This window comes from Acinonyx jubatus, chromosome D3, assembly GCF_027475565.1.
Source record: "Acinonyx jubatus isolate Ajub_Pintada_27869175 chromosome D3, VMU_Ajub_asm_v1.0, whole genome shotgun sequence".
Lineage (NCBI taxonomy): Eukaryota > Metazoa > Chordata > Mammalia > Carnivora > Felidae > Acinonyx > Acinonyx jubatus.
In genome coordinates, this window is record NC_069392.1 from 19,015,271 (window position 1) to 19,029,942 (window position 14,672).

A 14,672-nucleotide genomic window follows, 5' to 3' on the forward strand; every position below is an offset into this window, starting at 1 on the left:
CAGCCCAGCGAAGGGAGCAACTGGTCCAAAGTCATCACTCAACAAGCTATAGACAGAGCAAGACCCAAACCCACCACTGCTGCTTTCCCAGACCATAGTCAGAAGCAAACCCTGGTGACCCTGGGAAGGGGGAAGCCAATGCCAGAAGAGCCAGGAAGTGAATTCTGAGTTCTGGGGCTAGAGATGGGCTGCCACAGGCCCTTGGGGTTCTGCCTCCAGGTAGAAAACCTGGCATGTGGCCCCAATACTCTGAAAGAGCGCAGATTCTGCTCTCCTTGATGACTTGCCTCTAGCTCAGTATCCAGGGACACACATCACGGACTTGCGCCCATCCTCTAGCGTCAGAACAGAATTGAGAAAGCCAGGAAGATACTGAGACATCATCCTGCTGTGCTGCTGGTCCCAGGGGCCAAGTCATGGGACCAGCATGGACTTAAGTGTTCATGGGAAAACCTCAGTGCCAGGAAATGGAGGCTGAGACTCCCACGGGCCCAGCGCAGTGGCCTCTCCAGTGGTTTCTCCATGCTCTCCTCCCCTCCACCTCTGGACTTCCTCCTCTTTGTCTCTCCCTGGCCATCTGCCTCAACATGCATCCTGAATACTGCTTCCTGAGAATCTCCCTCAGCCCTGGGAGATCTGGTAAGCTAGTCTCCCCAAGCTGTTCAGGGCCCCTTGATTTACAAGGGTTTAATGTTTACATCTCACAACAGACCCATGAGGCGGCCAAGTTGGCCTCCTATCTGTGTCTCCCACATGCCAAACTCCTTTCTTCCCTTAAGGCTCTGCTCAGTGTCACCACTTTTAAAGGAGTACCTTTCCCTGCACCCCCCAACCACATCATCCTGTCTACCTGTCTCCTCTACTGTAGCTCCCAGCCCTTAACACCTAGTATGTCCTTGACAAAGTGTGTGAATGAATGGTCAGCAGCAGATCTTTAACAATACCTGTTTTAGTGGCTTTCCTGTATTTGTCAGAGCCAGAGGTCATCATTTAGAGGGAGGTTGCATTTGAACCTTGATGTCCTGCAGAATTCAGGAGACACTCTCTCCTACAAGGATGAGTGGGAGCATTTTTGCATGTCTCATGAGCAGAGGCCTTGGCTACCTTCATTCTAAACTACCTTTTCAGGAATGTTCATATAGCTAGTAGCCTTGGAAGACATGATAGTATCTCCCTTCAAGCCAAAGACAGGCAGATATATCGCCTATTATAAAAGATTTGGGTTCTTCAAACTCAGAGTTCCTCTCCTGTAACAGAACCCACTGAAAGTGCAAGAGTCCCTGGCCCTGGGGCTTGGAAAATCTACAAGAAAATGCTGGTAGTCTGGCCACTGCTTTTGCTGTAATAAACTTTGCTCCGATCCAGGAGTGTTCTCTTCTACTAGCATCCATGAAACTGTGACAGGCCAATTTGAAAATAAGGCCCTTCATCGTTCTTAAAAGTCCTGGCAACAAGGGGATGCTCACAAAGACGTGGTTTTCTGGAAGAAAAAGAATGAGGGCCTTGCAGGCCATTAATGGGAAGTCCATGAGAATCAGTAGCAAAACTTATTGACCAACTTTATGGTGATCAGGTGATTGATAGTCCTTCACTCTATTGCCTGTTAATGAAGAAGAATTGGAGAGGGGCCTGTAGGCTTAGTCCCTGCAAGTAAGTTCAAGACAGTTACCTGGATGGTGCACTGGTCATTGTTAACTCTCCGTGGGCAGGAGGCATCCTGCATTATCTGGTGGTTGTAACAGCTAGTAGTAAGTCCTCTTGTGGGTGCACAGATGGTTGTGACCCCTTCCTTGTTTTTAAGTTTACTTATTTTGCGCGCGTGAGAGAGAAAGAGCAAGCGAGCACATGTGATTGGGGGAGGAACAGAGAAAGAGGGAGAGAGAGAACCCCAAGCAGGCTCCGTGCTGTCAGCACACAGTCTGACGTGGGGCTCAAACTCACGAACCACAAATCATGCATGACCTGAGCTGAAATCAAGAGTTAGACGCTCAACCAACTGAGCCACCCGGGCACCCCGGTTGTGATTCCTTTCAAACAACCGTTATAGAGATGCACATCTACACAGAGACTAGAGGATAGGGAATTCAAAACAGCTGTGGGAAGAAAGCAGGTGGATCATTGGAACCTTGGCTGGTTTGCTTGAGCAATGAGGGATTGGAGCACATAGTGCTTGCCAAGGAGGAGTGGCACAGTTGAGCCCTCTATCCACTCAGCCCTTCCTGCATTCTCTCATGCCAGCCTTAACCACACTAGGAGACCATGGTAAAAGTTCCCAGAGATTTTCTTGCAGTAGGTTCTGCCTGCTGAAAAAAAGCTTTGGCCCTCTCAGAGAGAGTCCCATGAGACAAATTCCTACAGAAAGCCATAGAAGAAGTACTGCCAAGTATTCGGGCTCTTACTGCCTCCAGTTGGGTTTGCAATGCAGATGAAGGTAGCTGACAAGAATGATAAACCCATCCAATGCTGGAATGCCGAAAGAATCAACCCAGAAAGGTTTCTGAGTAAGGGCACCCAGGCTGCTCAGTCAGTTAAGTGCCTGACTTAATTGATTTCGAATCAGGTTATGATATCACGGTTTGTGGGATCGAGCCCCACGTCAGGTTCTGTGCTGACAGCTTGGAGCCTACTTGGGATTCTCTCTTTCCTTCTCTCTCTGCCCCTCCCTTAAGCTCTCTCTCTCAAAATAAATAAATGAACTTTAAAAAAGGGGTTGGGGCACCTGGGTGGCTCTGTTGGTTGAGCATCCAACTTTGGCTCACGTCATGATCTCACAGTTTGTGAGTTCGAGCCCCACATTGGGCTAGGCACTCAAAGTGAGGGTCCTGGAACCTGTTTGGATTCTGTGTCTTCCTCTCTCTTTGCCACTCCCCCACTCTCGCTCTCACTCTTGCTGTCTCTCTCGAAAATAAACATATATATGTTAATAAACATGTTAAACCATATATATATATATATATATGTTTCTGGGTCTATCTCCCTCACTCCCTCCTGGTCCACTCTCTCTCATAAAGCAGTTTGGATTGGGGGATTAATTTTAAAAAAATTGTTTTAATGTTTATTTATTTTTGAGAGACAGAGAGCATGAGAAGGGGATGGGCAGAGAGAGGGGGAGACACAGAATCTGAAGCAGGCTCCAGGCTCTGAGCTGTCAGCACAGAGCCAGATGCGGGTCTCAAACCCACAAACCGCAAGATCATGACTCAAGCTGAAGTTGGACGCTTAACCAACTGAGCCACTGCACCCTGGATTGGGGGATTTAAACTTGATGATTCCTGGGCATGTTGCTTCTTTCTTTTTCCTAAGAACAACTCCAGGCCAGCTTGTTTGGCATGTGTTCTAAAGTGACAGCCCAGTTGAAGGGAGGCCTAGGAATTCAAACTTGATTCTGGTTTAGTCACTTGGATTCTCCTGTTGGACTGACATGGTCAGAGATCATAAGGACAATGACCACTTGGGTGAGTACATTGCCTGCCAAGACCCCCTATGGTGGCCCATGTGGGTTGAAGTTGGGAAAATAACAGGTCTCTGTGCGTTTTATAAAAATGTTCTTGTTCCTTTTGCACCTGACCCTTCCAAACAAAGGCTAGGGGTTTGAGAAAGGGGTCACTGGGGAAAAAAAAGGTGATGTTTTAGCTATTGGAATTTATACTGACTTTGGAGGAGGAATGGCAACTTTGGCACCTAGATAGGAAAGAGCTTAGATTTTACAAGCTAGGGAGGGAGAAGCATTAATCATTAATGATCCTTGTCTTTCATAATTGCCTCCGGAGCCTTCGTTATGAAATATGTATGCCCCAGTGTAACATTCCCAAACTTTTGCAAGCATGTTAAACATAACTGATTGCAGGGATTTGCCTTCTTCCCAACCAGATGGCTTTGACCACAGTTTGATCACCATTCCTATTAACCTTACCAGAAGGCCATTGGAAACACAACACAGGGGATATAGCCCTGGCTCTTGCAATCTCCCAGGGGAAACAACTGCAATGCCACCAGATGTCTTCCCAACCGCTGTCTCCATAGATCTCATTCAGCCATTCTATGGAGAAGACAAGTGTCACCCAGCTGGTGGCATGGGCAAACAGGAGAGATTGGACTGACTACCCTCAGACAGTCCTTCCAAATACAAGGATTAGATTCAATTACTCAAGCTAACTGGGAAACCGAAGGCCTACCAACTGGTCAGGATGCCACAAGGAGAGGTATCAACTTGCGCCTTGACTGATGTAGGTCCCACTTGGGGGACCTCAAAACTTGTGGAGAACACTTTCTTTCTGGGGACACCACAGGAGCTCTGATGACTGTACTTGTATGGAAGCCAGGCATTAACTTGCCAACTTCCCCCAAAACAGTGTCTTGCATCTTCATGCTGGTCATGGGCCATAATCCATGAAATCACTGCCAAGTCCAGTGTCATGAAGGTTTCTTCCTGTGTTTTCTTTTAAGAATTTTATAGGGGGGCGCCTGGGTGGCACAGTCGGTTAAGCGTCCGACTTCAGCCAGGTCACGATCTCACGGTCCGTGAGTTTGAGCCCCGCGTCAGGCTCTGGGCTGATGGCTCAGAGCCTGGAGCCTGTTTCCGATTCTGTGTCTCCCTCTCTCTCTGCCCCTCCCCCGTTCATGCTCTGTCTCTCTCTGTCCCAAAAATAAATAAATGTTGAAAAAAAAATTAAAAAAAAAAGAATTTTATAGGGTTAGCTGTTACATTTAGATCTTTGATCCGTTCAATTGTTTAAGCAAATACCATGAATAGATTGGGTAGCCCACAGACAACTGTGAAGATCTCACTAAAATGAGGCTAGCCTCAATTACTCAGGGGAGCTTCCTGGACCAGTAACTGACTCGTTATTTATGTGCACTCTGGGCAGATATCCCCATGATGGTAGTCATCTGATTAGAAAAAGTGATGCAACATTTATCCTTGATTTTAGAAGAAGTGATCACTGTTACCACCTTGGCCCAGGAGGGCATTTCAGATCAGTATTAGGTCACTGGCTAGACCTAATAGATACAGATATAGATATCTATATCTATTGGTATAGATAATAATCTTGCCTACATTTCTTCCTGTGGGCCAGGGTGGAGATTGGACAGTATCTAATATATCCTGCGATACCTGGATTAATGACCTAAGCCAACTGGAAAGGTCAATATCTGAGAAAGCCACTTGGCTTTCTAAGGTAGACCTTCATGGTTCATGCGATTTGTCCAGGCTGTTGGGTTGAGGACCCTGGGAGGTAGGACTAAGGTTAATTTGCAGGTTGGGCTCATTCTCCTTGAAGTTCTATGGATAAAATTAATGAAATCCTATGAGACAAATGGAACTATATGGTCCAGCCTCTGTCAGCCAAATTAATCAGAGTGACTGATAGAGTAGTACACTCATGGGGAAACTGCCAGAAGTCAAGATGATGCAGAAATGAGAAATGGACATTGCTAGAAGTTATTGCTGTAGGTCTCTCACTTTTCTCAAATTTTTGCAAGACTCATGAGCTAAAACCATGAACGCCTTTGTCTTGGACTGTGTTTTCCTGGACTGTGTTTTCAAGGACACTTGTAGAGCCAACAGCCTTAGCAGATAGAGCTAAGTCTCCCTCTGAAGCAAAATGCAGGTGTTCTTGCAACCTTGGTAGACAGAGATAGTGTCTGCCTTTAGAACAAGGGGCAGGCATATTTTACCTTCCAGTAAAAAAGATTAGAATTTTTTAAGCTCTTCTCCCTCTTTCCCTTTCTCTTCTTAATGCAACCCACTGCATGTGCAGGGATTGCTTGGCCCTCTTTTGTCTCGTCCTGGGGGAACTGGGGCTCGGGGAACTGCCATAACACAGTGCCGGTACTCTGGCTGCTGCTACTGCTGTACTAAAAACTCCTTTGCCTCTGAGGAGTGCTGTGTCTTCTGCTAGCATCCAAGAGACTGAGGTTGGCTAAGTTGTCAGCTTCCAAACAGGGTAAGAGCGCAGATTCTTCCCAGTTCTTGACAAGATGTTCATGTTTCTTTAACCTATCCTAAAGGAAACAATAGAAATAAGACTAATTTAGCCATTAATATGCTGTTGGATTCAATTTACTAGTACAGTTGGCCCTTGAACAACACAGGTTTAAACTACACAGGCCCACTTATGTTTGGATTTTTTTTTTGGATATAGTACAGTATTGTGCATGTATTTTCCTGCTGATTTTCTTAATAACATCTTCTTTTCCTGGGGTGCCTGGGTGGTCAGTTGGTTAAGTATCGGACTTCAGCTCAGGTCAGGATGTCACAGTCTGTGAGTTTGAGCCCTGCATCGGGCTCTGTGCTGACAGCTCAGAGCCTGGAGCCTGCTTCAGATTCTGTGTCTCCCCTCTCTCTGCCCCTCCCTTACTCATGTTCTCTCTCTTTCTCTCTCTCTCCTCTCTCACAAAAATAAACATTAAAAATTTTTTTAATAAAAAATTTAAAAATATAACATTTTCTTTTCCCTAGCTCACTTTAGTGTAAGAATATGGTATATAACACATGTAACATACGATATACGTGTTAGTCCATCATTTATGTTATTGGTAAGGCTTCTGGTAACAGTAGGCTATTAATTTTGGGGAGTCAAAGGTTATACATCGGATTTTTGAGTGTGTAGGGGGTCAGCACCCTTAACCCTTGCATTATTCAAGGGTCAACTGTACTTTGTTGAGGATTTTTGCATCAGTATGCATAGAGGATATTCCTCTGTAGTTTTGTTTTCTTGTAGTGTCTTTTTTTGGCTTTGATGTCAACATAATGTTGGCGTCAATGAGTTAAGAAGTGCTTCCTTCAGTGGCGCCTGGGTGGCTCAGTCAGCTGAGCGCCTGACTCTTGGTTTCAGCTCAGGTCATGATCTCGTGGTTTGTGGGTTTGAGCCCCACGTTGGCTCTGTGCTAGTGGTATGAAGACTGTTTGGGATTCTTTCTCTCCCTCTCTCTCTGCCCCTCCCCCCCATCTCTCAAAAATAAAAAAATAAATACTAAAAAAAAAAGCAGATAAAGACGTGGTATTTTATATATATATATATATATATATATATATATATATATATATATATACACACACACACACACACATACACACACACACACACACACACACACACAATGGAGTATTACTCAGCAATCAAAAAGAATGAAATCTTGCCATTTGCAACTATGGATGCAACTAGAGGGTATTATGCTAAGCGGAATTAGTCAGAGAAAGACAAATATCATACGACTTCACTCATATGAGGACTTTAATACACAGAACATATGAACACAAGGGAAAGGAAGCAAAAATAATATAAAAACAGGGAGAGGGACAAAACATAAGAGACTCTTAAATATGGAGAACAAATAGAGGGTTGCTGGAGGGATCATGGGAGGGGGGATGGGCTAAATGGGTAAGGGGAATTAAGGAATCTACTCCTGAAATCATTGTCGTACTATATGCTAACTTGGATGTAAATTTAAAAAATAAAAAAAAAAAAAAAAGAGGAAGCATTCCTTCCTCTTCAGTTTTTTGGAAGAACTTGAGAAGGATTGGTGTTGGTTCTTCTTTATTTTCATTTATTTAATTTTTTAAAAGTTTGTTTGTTTGTTTGTCTTAGTAATCTCTACACTCAATGTGGGGCTGGAACTCATGACCCCGAGATCAAGAGTTGCATGTTCTTCCGATGGAGCCAGCCAGGTGCCTCGATGTTAGTTCTTCTTTAAATGTTTGGTAGAATTCACCAGTGAAGCCACCAGGACCAGTGCCTTCCTTTGGTAGGAATGCTTTGATTCCTCATTAAATCTCCTTACTAGTTACAGGTCTATCTGGATTTTTTATTTCTTCATGATTTAGTCTTGGTAGTTTTGTGTTTCTAGGAATTTGTCCATTTCATCTAGGTTGTCCAATTTGTTGGCAGACAATTGTGTTGGTTTGCAAATGTGGCAACTCCCTGGGTGAAATCTGAAACTGGCCCCCATAAGTGGAAGGCAAGGAGAGAACAAAGAAAGACGCAGACCTCTCCAGATTGGTAGGTAGTAGGGTTTTTTTGTTTTTGTTCTTTTTTTTTTTGAGAGAGAGAGAGGGCACAAGTGAGTGAGGGGCAGAGAGAGAGAGAGAATCCCATGAAGGGCAGAGAGAGAGAGAATCAGGGCTCACCCAAAGTGGGGCTTGTGTTTACCTGAAGCAGCGCTCGAGATCTCCTGATGCAGGACTTGAACTCACAAACCATGAGATCATAACCTGAGATGAAGTCAGATTCCTAATCGACTGAGCCACCCAGGAGCCGTGAGGTAGGTGGCAGTTTTAAAGCAAGGCCACTTACATACGAGGTTCGTGTCAAGTGGTCGCAAGACAAGTAGATCTCTGCATATGCCCACCAGAATCTTAAGAGTGGCATATAGAGACCTTACATAGAGACCTTACATAGGTTTACATAGAGACCTTAATGGGGTTCAGTCACATAGGCTGCTCAGATGGCCTTAATAATACATTACTTTCTCGAGGGCCAAGATGGCTAAGCAGCATGGAAGTTCTTGGCTTCTCTCTGCCCTGAAATGCAGCTAGATCAGCACCAAACCATTTTGCACACCTAGAAAACTGACCTGAGGATTAACACAACAATCTGCATAACTTGAGCCCTAGAACTTGGCAGGTACACAGTGTGGAGAGGTGAACTGGGGGAGAGAGAAGCCACGGAGGGTAGGAGGCTGTTTTTGCAGAGAGAGGACAGAGAAAGGGTGAAGAGTGCAGGAAAAGTAGCTGGAGAGAAAGAGAAAGAGAAAGAGAGGAAACACAAGGGACTGAACAAGAAAACTGTTCCCCAAAACCATTGACAGGGAGAAAGGAGAGAGTTTCAATACCATTAGGTCTCTATAAACAGGAGAGTGCAGAGTCAGAATTCCAGAACTCAATACCTGGTGGTGCTCTGGTGGGGAGGAAGGGCGAATCCCCAGGAGCAGGCAGAGAGGTCTGAGGGGTCCATGGGCCACACAGGGAGAAGAAGTTCCCCTGCTTGGAGGGTGTTTGGTAGAGGATGCAAAGGTCCCACCAGACCCAGAGAACAGCCGCATTTGCTGGTGTTGGAACAAAGAGATGCCAGGGTGTGGTGAAACCTGGAGCGGGCTGTGTGTTGTGATTTGCCATAATCTCTGAACTGCTGCCACTGCATAATCACCTGAATGCTACAGGGGGCTACAGACCAGGAGAACTACAGACCAATTTCCCTAATGAACACGTATACAAAAATTCTCAGCAAGATGCTAGCCAACTGGATCCAACAATACATTAAAAGAATTATTCACTATGATCAAGTGGGATTTATACCTGGGATGCAGGGCTGGTTCAATATCCACAAATCAATCAATGTGATTCATCACATTAATAAAAGAAATTATAAGAATCACATTGTCCTCTCAATAGATGCAGAGAAAGCATTTGACAAAATGCTTTCAAGAAAGTAGGGGTAGAAGGATCATATCTCAAGATCATAAAATCTGTATATGAAAGACCCACAGCTAATATCATCCTCAATGGGGAAAAACTGAGAGCTTTCCCCCTAAGGTCAGGAACACAACAAGGATGTCCACTCTCACCACTGTTATTCAACATAGTGTTGCAAGTCCTAGCCTCAGCAATCAGACAACACAAAGAAATAAAAGGCATCCAAATCAGTAAGGAAGAAGTCGAACCTTCACTTTTTGCAGATGACACAATACTGTATATGGAAAACCTAAAAGATTCCACCAAAAAACTGCTAGAACTGATCCATGAATTCAGCAAAGTCACAGGATATAAAATCAATGCACAGAAATCAGTTGCATTTCTATACACCAATAATGAAGCAGAAGAAAGAGAAATTAAGGAATTGATCCCATTTACAACTGTACCAAAACCCATAAAATACCTAGGAATAAACCTAAACAAAGAGGTAAAAAATCTATACACTGAAAACTATAGAAAACTTATGAAAGAAATTGAAGAAGACACACAAAAAATGGAAAAATATTCCATGCTCATGGGTTGGAAGAACAAATATTGTTAAAATGCCGATACTACCCAAACCAATCAACACATTCGGTGCAATCCCTATCAGAACAACACCAACATTCTTCACAGAGCTGGAACAAACAATCCTAAAATTTGTATGGAACCAGAAAAGACCCTGAATAGTCAGAGCAATCCTGAAAAAGAAAAACAAAGCTGGAGGCATCAGAATTCTGGACTTTGAGATGTATTACAAAATTGTAATCATCCAGACAGTGTGGTACTGGCACACAAACAGACACACATAGATCAATGGAACAGAATAGAGAACCCAGAAATGGGCCCACAAACGTATGACCAACTAATATTTGACAAAGTAGGAAAGAATATCCAATGGAAAAAAGACAATCTCTTCAGCAAATGGTGTTGGGAAAAATGGACAGCGACATGCAGAAGAATGAACCTGGACCACTTTCTTACACCATAGTCAAAAATAAACTCAAAATGGATGAAAGACCTAAACATAAGACAAGAAGCCATCAAAATTCTAGAGGAGAAAGCAGGCAAAAACTTCTTTGACCTTGGCTGCAGCAACTTCTTACTCAACACGTCTCTGGAGGCAAGGGAAACAAAAGCAAATGTGAACTATTGGGATCTCATCAAAATAAAAAGTTTCTGCACAGCGAAGGTAACAATCAGCAAAACTAAAAGGCAACTGACAGAATGGGAGAAGATATTTGCAAATGACATATTAGGTAAAGGGTTAGGGTTCAAAAATCTATAAAGAACTTATCAAACTCCACACCCAAAACACAAATAATCCAGTGAAGAAATGGGCAAAAGACATGAATAGACACTTTTCCAAAGAAGACATCCAGATGGCTAACAGACACATGAAAAAATGCTCAACGTCACTCATCATCAGGGAAATACAAATCAAAACCACAATGAGATACCACCTCACACCTGTCAGAATGGCTAACATTAACAACTCAGGCAACAACAGACGTTGGCAAGGGTGCAGAGAAAGAGGAACACTTTTGCACTGCTGGTGGGAATGCAAACAGGTGCAGCCACTCTGGAAAACAGTATGGAGGTTCCTCAAAAAATGAAAAATAGAACTACCATATGCCCCAGCAATTGCACTACTAGGTATTTATCCAAGGGATGCAATACAGGTATGCTGTTTAGAAGGGGCACATGCACCCCAATGTTTATAGCAGCACTATTGACAATAGCCAAAGTATGGAAAGAGCCCAAATGTCCATTGACTGATGAATGGATAAAAAAGAGATGGTATATATATATATATATATATATATATATATACACACAATGAAATAATACTTGGCAATCAAAAAGAATGAAATCTTGCCATTGGCAACAGCGTGGATGGAACTAGAGTGTATTATGCTAAGCAAAATTAGAGAAAGACAAATATCATATGACTTCACTCATATATGGAATTTAAGATACAAAACAGATGAACATAAGGGAAGGGAAGCAAAAATAATATAAAAACAGAGAGGGGACAAAACATAAAAGACTCTTAAATACAGAGAACAAACCAAGCATTGCTGGAGGGGAGGGTGGGGGGATGGGCTAAATGGGTGATGGGCATTAAGAAGGACACTTGTTGGGATGAGCACTGGCTGTTCTATATAAGGGATGAATCACTGGATTCTACTCCTGAAACTGTTATTGCACTATATGCTAACTACCTTGGATGTAAATTTAAATAAATAAATAAATAAATAAATAAATAAATAAATAAAATATTTTTTGAATAAACATTCAAAACCCCTCCCCCCAAATAAATAAACAAATTATGCATGACTCATTAAAAAAGAAAGAAAGCTCCACAAGAATAGGTATCTTGCCCATCTTGTTCATCTTTGTCTCTGTGGGTCATATTAGTTCGTTTTACAGTGTTAGAATCTTAATAAATATTTGCCAATTGACTAGAAAAAAAATTACTCTCTCAAGCTGTGTCATTGAAGTAGCTCCTAGTGTGGAGCTAAGAGTGGGCAGAATGTACATTCTAGTGCGCAGAGGAGGGGAAGGGGCCTCTGATTGCCTGGGTCCAGTCCATGAGTCAACCAGCAGTCATATGCTCTTGATGACCTCCTCTAACAAACTGTTCATAGTACTCTCTTATAACCCTTTTTATTTCTGTACAATCAGTAGTAATGTCCCCACTTTCATTTCTGATTTTAGTAATTTGAGTCTTCTCTTTTTTTCTTAGTCAATCAAGCTAAGGCTTTGTCAGTTTTGTTGATTCTTTTCAAGAATCAACTTTTGGCTTCATTGGTAGTCTCTATTGTTTTTTCTATTCTCTATTTTATTTCTCTCTGCTCTAATCTTAAATATTCCTTCTCCATGGTTATCTTGGGTTTAGTTTGCTCTTCTTTTTCTAGTTCCTTAAGGTATAAAATTCGGTTGTTGATTTGAAATCCTCTTCTTAATTTTTATTTTATTTATTTATTTTAAAAAATTTTAAGTTTATTTATTTTGAGAGAGAGAGAGAGAGAGAGAGAGAGCAGAGAGAGGGACAGACAGAGGGAGAGAAAGAGAATCCCAAACAGGCTCCACACCATCAGCACAGAGCTCAATGCGGGCTCAAACTCGCAAACTGTGAGATCATGACCTGAGCTGTAATCAAGAGTCAGACACTTAACCAACTGAATCACCCAGGTGCCCCTATTTTATTTTTTTTAAAGTAAACTCTATGCCCAATGTGGTGCTTGAACTCACAACCCTGAGATCAAGAGTCACATGCTCTACGGACTGAGCCAGACAGGCACCCCCCTTCTCTTTTAATGTAAGTGTTTACAGCTATAAATTTCCCTGTCGCCCTGCTTTCCTTGCATACTATAAGTTTTGGTGTTTTGGTTTTGTTTTCATTTGTTTCAAAACATTTCCTAATTTCCTTTGTGATTTTTTTTGATCCATTGGGTATTCAAGAACATGTGGTTTAATTTTCACATATTTCTGAATTTTCCTTTTGCTACTTATTTCTAGTTTAATTCCATTGTGATTGAAAAAGATACTTCATATGATTTCAATCTTTTAAAATTTATTATGACTTGTTTTGTGGCCTAAAATGTGGTCTATCCTGGAGAATGTCTTTGCCTTTTTTCCTGTTGGACACACTGTGGCTTGGCACCACTCTCCCCTGATACTCCAGATTCTAGCAATAAAGCCATGGGCTATCAGGAATGTTGTCTGAAGAGCTAGGGAGACCCCAGAAAGCCTTAAGCCCAGTCACCTCTCATCTTAGAGGTGAGAAAACCAAGGCTCAGAGTGTCAGAAGCCTTCACCCATCCACCACAGGCCCTGTACACAGAACCACTGCAACTTCTCTCCCGTGGTATCAGCAATGATCACATAGAAACAAAAACTTCTACCCTAGGTTTCAGCCAACAAATGTTTGCTGAGTATCTAAATGTTCCAGGCATGAGTTAAACCCTTAAATGACTCCATGTGTGCAGGACCCATCTACCCTAAGGCAGGCTTGAACATTTTGATTCTAGGCAGTGAGAGGTGTGGATAATCAAATCCTTTCTGGTGTATTAGAACCTATTTCATAAATACATCAACTTGTCATCTCAGCTGGCTTCTGTATTTGGTTGACTACACGCTCCTTTTAGAAATCACAGGCACAGCGTTTCTGGACACTGAAGGCCAGACAGAAAAGCTCACTGCATCTGCAGGGCTGGACTCTATGGAAAAGTAAGTACAAAGGGGGCTTTTATGTGAAGGGAAAAGCCTGCCGCTCAGAGAGGTTAAGGGGGTTAACACAGAGGTATGGCTGGATGGTTGCAACTGGTTTTCTCACCCCATGTGGCTGTCGAGGAGCACTCCAGCCCTGACATAGGTTGATTCATACAATTCAGCTGCTGGGCCAGGGAAGGAATGAGGCTACCTTCTCTGACTGGGCACAGTAAGGGTAGAACCAGAGGACCCCACTCCCACTTTCAACACTGTGGCTGGCTATGGAGGTTTGAGACTTCACAGGTGGGACTCTTGCTGTGTGGTGCAAGGTCACATAGGCTCCCTGACCCATCTAGTCTTTCTCTCACCACTGTCCTGTCGCATAAAGCAGGAGAGGGGATATGGTCCTACTTTACAGATGTGGAAACCAAGGTGCAGAGAAGTGGAAATCTGCTACGTAAGTCAGGCAGTCAGTGCTCAATCAGAGAAGCAGAATCAGCAGGGGATACAGATATATTTATATATATAGGAGATACAAATGTACATATGTATGTGTGTACATATATATGTATAAGCATATATATATATATATATATATATATATATATATATATATATATAAAGATATAGAGATTTAGAGATTTAGTGAAAGGAATTGCCTTATACTTGCAATTGATGGGGGCTGGTCAGCCAAGCCTAAAATCCACAGATGGGACAGGCCACCAGGAACAGCAGACTGGGACTCTTGCGTGCAGGCTGATGTCCTGTTCTTTCTATACATCTCTATTGCTACATCATACCATGGACTAACCATTGCCCTCTTTACTACTGGAAATAGAGTCATTAGTGTCTTTAAATCAACCAAATTAGAGAAGAATTCCAGGAAACCTAGCACCAATGCAGAAAACTCGTCCTGAAGATTCTGTTCCTCTAGAACCACTTCTAGTACCAGAATCTATATCAGTAAGGGTCCAACCAAAGAAGCAGAAACAGTCGCATA